Consider the following 5,982-nt stretch of genomic DNA (forward strand, 5'->3'; position numbering starts at 1 on the left):
ACACCTGGTGCTGGTGGGCAGTTTTGTTGCCTTTTTCATTGATGCTTGATCTACAAGTCTAGTTGTCAAATTGTGTGCTCAACCGTCAATTATCTGCTGCAAATCAGCGGAGGACAAATCACTTTGTTGTCTAATGCTGCCTTTGTCTGCACAATGTTTGCTGAGATTATCTGTGCAATATGCATTCCGCAGGATGAATAAAAGCAATGCTTTTTGAAATGCAGGCACTGCATGTTTTGCACTCGATAAAACGTTGCATTTTCTTTTCATTAATTTTACATTAATGCCTTGCAATGCCAACGCACTTTTTACGTGGCAAGATCGATAATTAGCAGAGCGTAATGAAGACATCGCAAAGTTTCTGTTTAAAGAATGGACTCAGTCGAGAATATTTTGTGGATTTTATTTTTCTGAGGCTATTTTCCCTGTGCTGGGGTCACCCTGCGCAGATATGTGAAAAAGCTGGTTTTGTTAAAACTCCAGAGACCGCATGGCAGTGCGCTCGGACAAAAGAGCTGTCAGTCATCCATTGACAAAAGAGCTGTCGGCCAGGAAGGGGGGCCACTGACAAAGCCACTCTAATTTGTAAAAGCACTTCTCACCTCCATCTCAGAAGGAGACACAGAACAATGAACCCACCAGCCTGGCCAGCCAAGGAGGAGCTGGGTCTTTCCCAACACAAAGGCTCAGAGAGATGCCCAGACTAAGGGCCATCAGCCCAATGCATGGGTGGGATGGCCCATCACTGACTAAGTACCCGTGCTTTGAAACAAAGGGGTTTTAAAGATTGGCAGGAAAGATAGGCGTAGCAAGACTCCCAGAAAGACAGGGTCCTTTCCACTTTATTTTTAGCTTGGAGCTTGGTGTGAAGCTTGGAGCTTGCAGCTTGCATCTTGTGTCTAGAGAGAGCCCTCTCTCCCTCTCGCTCTCGCTCCACCGATCGATGTCCCAGAGGAAGGGGCCGCAGTACTGCAGAAGAAGCCACCGAGACTGAAGACCAGGCAGTGACTTCCCACAGCTGAGCTGAGCAAGGAAACGGGCTGCGTGTGGTGATGAACATGGTCGCGAGTGTCCCAAGCCAGTAACCAGATATCCCAGGCCAGCTGGGTAAGGGCTCAGGGTTTTCTCAGAAGTGAAGCTTTCCAGGGCTATTCTGGGGAGGGTAAGTCATTGGTTGTGGTGGGGTTAGAATCCACCAGGGAAATACTGTGTGTTACGAGGTGCATTTCTGTACTGTATGTATGTTGATTGTAACCGGGATTTTATTCTCCACAGAGACAGTGATTTCGTTTAGCAGTGCATGTTTTAGACAGTGTATGTTAGACCAAATAAATATACTACGATTTATCACTGAAGCATCCCTTTCCGTGACTCATTTAAGTTACACTCTGAATAATAATTCCCGGATCTAGAACTTTCGTAAGGTGGGGGCGATTCAAACTGTCCGTCTGGCAATTGAGCGAGGATCACAAACACTTACAATATTTACTAAAGGACATACTTGCTTTGGAGGCAGTTCAGAGAAGGTTCACTGGGTTGACTCCGGAGATGAGCGGTCGACTTATGAGAAAAGGTTGAGTAGGTTGGGCCTCTACTCATTGGAATTCAGAAGAATGAGAGGTGATCTTATCGAAACGTATAAGATAATGAGGGAGCTTGATAAGGTGGATGCAGAGAGGATGGTTCCACTGATAGGGGAGACTATAACTAGGGGGCATAATCTCAGAATAAGGGGCTGCCCATTTAAATCTGTGATGAGGAGGAATTTCTTCTCTCAGAGATGTAAATCTGTCGAACTCACTGCATCAGAGAGCTGAGAAAGCCACGACATTTAATACATTTAAGACAGAGATAGCTTCTTAACTGATAAGGGAATAAGGCTTATGGGGAACGGGCAGGGATGTGGACTTGAGTCCATGATCGGATCAGCCATGATCATATTAAATGGTGGAGCAGGCTCGAGGGGCCATATGGCCTACTACTGCTCCGAGTTCTTAAGTTCTTATGTTCTGAATAGCGACACACAAAAAAATGCTTTGATCATGGTTACACCTTATCTTCACGTTTGTCAAACAGTTGGCTCGTTGGTCTCGGGCTGTGATTTCCCTTCGAAGTTGTTAATTGAAATTTACGAGGGCTCCCAGAGGAGCCCTGATATTGCTCGCATATTTTGAAATTGCATCGAACTTTTGCAAAGAAGGACTTGCATATCTGCAGCGCCTTTCAGGAACTCATGACGCCCCAAAGCGCTTTACAGCCATTGAGTTATGTTTGAAGTGTTGTAGTTTGGGGAAAGATGTGCCCAGATCACCAAACATGTACCTCAACTCTTTGCAAAGAGTTTGGTGCAAATAATCAGGCGTCTCAGGGACTTGGACTTTCTTTGAATAAGTTCTGCTGGTACCTGCATTCAAGCTTGAAACAGCAACTGGGCTTCCATCTCACGGGACGTTTGGGGTTGATGTGCGTTGCTTTCAATCTTTGAAATTTCACCAAGCAAAGAAACGGTGAATCCAACTGTCCCTTTAAGCATTTAGTTCCCGTTTAATCACAGGAATATCCGCAGTCAGAAGCTGAAAAGGAATTCAAACCTAATACCGGCTTCGGGACAATCAGAATACTTTGTCACAGACAAGGCACCGGAAGGCTGGAAGGTAGATCACACCGGTTGTGGGAGAGCTGGTTGGCGCTGACATGGAAGTGTCTGCAGTGTGCGGGACCAGACTGCTTCCACGCATCCACAATGAATGTCCCTCCATTTATTTGGGAAAAGTACAACTGAGAGTGGACAAGTTCCATCCCGGTCGGAGCAAGCTGAAGCTTTAACTGACTGACACCCTGGTTTTGGATGTCTTGCACCTTATACTTCCATCAGTCTCTGTGGCGCAATGGGTTAGCGCGTTCGGCTGTTAACCGAAAGGTTGGTGGTTCGAGCCCACCCAGGGACGAAGAGTTTAAGTGGTTTTCCCCGAGTATTCGGTGCCGCACAGTCCCAGGTTGTCATTGTGCGTTTTGGCTGCACGAATCTATTCCGCAAATGTTGCCAGCAGTGCTGTTATCCAATTAGTTCCCACTCCAATATTTTATGAGCATTCAGTTCAAGTAAAACGATAACAATTTTTTACATGGATCATGTTCCATCCAGCCCATTAGAAATAAATTATGTTATTGGGTTTAAAGAAACTGGTGGAAATTGATTCTATTGATACATATATAGAACTGGAACTTCGGGCTCAAGTGCTCCTCCTATCAAGTATAGACACACACACAATCAATGCTTTTACAACTGAGTCATAAACACTTACAATTTTAAACCATTCTCATACAGCGTGTAAATGAGATAGGGATAAAATTTCATCACATGTAAAGAGAAAATGAATGATTGAAGATACCACTGTTCCTCAGTAATTATATTATTATTTATTTCATTCTGAAGAAGGTTATCGGCTAATTAACGGTGATTAAAAGAATTCTTACTTTTGCACGTTGGCTGCATGTCGTCAATTTTATCAGGTTTTGAATTTAAAAATGTGTTACAATGCTGGTTGAATACATGACCCCAAAGTCTTTTTGGGATCACAGGTTGAGTCTCTCTGGTGGTTTACGCTCTCTTGTAGAGCGCCTGAGTTGGGGCTCCGGTTGTTGGGCGCTGGCCTGTGTGTCTGCTGTTTGCGGTGCCTCAGGCCTATCGGGACTGCCCACAGTGACTGGGCTCTCCTCCCTTTGGTTCCGGTGTTCGCTCACCTGTGCTGGAGTGAACTCTGTATCGTGTTCTTCCTCTGCTTCTTCTATGGGGTTGCTGAACCTCCTTTTTGTTTGATCCACATGTTTGCGGCAGATTTGTCCATTGGTTAGTTTAACTACCAGAATCCTACTGCCCTCTTTGGCAATCACAGTGCCTGTAAGCCATTTAGGCCCTGCAGTGTATTTGTGGACAACAACAGGGTCGTTTACACCAATATATCGTGCCCCCGCATTCCTGTCATGGTAGTTATATTGTGATTGGCGCCTGCTCTCAACAATTTCTTTCATGGTGTGGTGTATAAGGGATAACGGGATTTGAGCATCCTCATCATTAGCTGCCCTGCGAGTGGAACCCCTGTGAGCGAGTGTGGTCGGGATTTATTGGCCAACAGGAGGCGTGATAAGTGGCTTTGTAGGGAACCCCCTTGGATTCTGAGCATCCCCTGTTTGATTATCTGCACTTTTCGTTCTGCCTGGCCGTTTGAGGCTGGCTTCAACGGTGCCTTTCTGACATGGTTAATTCCATTGCCTGCCATGAAGTCCTGGAATTCAGTGCTTGTGAAGCACAGGCCATTGTCGCTGACCAAGATGTCCGGTAGACCGTGGGCGGCGAACATTGCCCGTAGACTATCTACCGTGGCAGAGGATGTGCTTGAATTAAAAATGTCACACTCGATCCATTTGGAGTGAGCGTCTACTACAACCAAAAACATTTTTCCGATGAAAGGACCTGCGTAGTCATCATGGATGCGTGACCAAGGCTTGGCGGGCCATGGCCAGGGGCTAAGGGGGGCTTCCCTGGGCGCATTGCACAGCTGGGCACACGTGTTGTACCTGCGAACACAAACTTCCAGATCTGCATCTATCCCTGGCCACCAAACGTGTGACCTGGCAATTACCTTCATCATGACAATGCCCGGATGCTCATTGTGGAGTTCTCTGATGAACACCTCTCTGCCCATCTGGGGCATGACTACGCGGTTTACCCACAGTTGGCAATCGGCCTGAATCGAGAGTTCATCCCTGCCCCTGTGAAATGGTTTAAATTCCTCAGGGCATGCCCTGTACGTGGCTGCCCAGTCCCCATGCAGGACACATTTCTTGACTAGAGACAATAGCGGGTCTCTATTTATCCAGACTTTAGTCAGACGGGCTGTCACGGGTGAGCCATCGCTTGCAAAAGCTTCAACAGCCATGACCATCTCAGCGGCATGCTCGGTAGCCCCCTCAGTGGTGGCTGGTGGGAGCCTGCTGAGTGCATCGGCGCATTTTTCAGTGCCCGGTCTGTGCCGAATTGTGTAGTCATAGGTGGCTAACGTGAGTGCCCACCTCTGTATGCGGACCGATGCGTCTGCATTTATGGCCTTGTTGTCGGCCAAAAGGGACGTGAGGGGTTTGTGATCTGTCTCCAGCTCAAATTTCCTGCCAAACAGGTACTGGTGCATTTTCTTTACCGAATATACACATGCGAGCGCCTCCTTTTCTATCATCCCGAGGCCCCTTTCTGCCTGGGACAGACTTCTGGAGGCATAAGCTACCGGCTGTAACTGACCCTTGGCATTGACATGCTGCAACACACACCCGAAACCATAGGACGACGCATCGCATGTTAACAGAAGTTTCTTACATGGGTCATATCGCGTTAACAGATTGTTGGAACATAACAAATTGTGTGCTCTATTAAAAGCCCTTTCCTGGCTGTCCCCTCAGACCCATTCACGACCTTTGCTTAGGAGCAAGTGTAGCGGCTCTAGCACCGTGCTCAATTTGGGAAGAAAGTTACCAAATAGTTCGGGAGCCCCAGGAAAAAACGCAGCTCCGTCCTGTTACGGGGTCTGGGTGCTCTCTGGATCGCTTCCGTCTTGGACGCAGTAGGGCACATCCCGTATACTCCTACACTCTGTTCTACCTCTGGAGCTAGGAAGATGCACTTCGCCTTTTTCACTCGCAGCCCTACCCGGTCCAGTCTGCGTAGCACCTCCTCCAGGTTGTGGAGGTGTTCTTCAGTATCGTAACCCGTGATGAGGATGTCGTCCTGAAAAAGCATCGTCCCTGGAATCGACTTGAGGAGGCTTTCCATATTTCGTTGGAAGATCGCGGCGGCCGAGCGAATCCCGAACGGACATCTGTTGTACTCAAGCAACCCCTTGTGTGTCGTGATGGTGGTCAGCTTCATCAACTCTCTCGCCAGCTCCTGGGTCATGTAAGCTGAGGTCACATCCAATTTTGAAAAAAGTT

At 47.5% G+C, this 5,982-nt stretch overlaps 1 non-coding gene across 1 annotated transcript; it reads left to right on the forward strand.

Moving 5' to 3' along the window:
- The first annotated feature begins 2,874 nt into the window (after positions 1–2,874).
- On the forward strand, positions 2,875–2,948 carry trnan-guu (transfer RNA asparagine (anticodon GUU)). Its single transcript has one exon. It is a non-coding gene; the product is annotated as a tRNA-Asn (tRNA).
- The last annotated feature ends 3,034 nt before the right edge of the window (positions 2,949–5,982 follow it).

This window comes from Pristiophorus japonicus, unplaced genomic scaffold, assembly GCF_044704955.1.
Source record: "Pristiophorus japonicus isolate sPriJap1 unplaced genomic scaffold, sPriJap1.hap1 HAP1_SCAFFOLD_89, whole genome shotgun sequence".
NCBI lineage: Eukaryota > Metazoa > Chordata > Chondrichthyes > Pristiophoridae > Pristiophorus > Pristiophorus japonicus.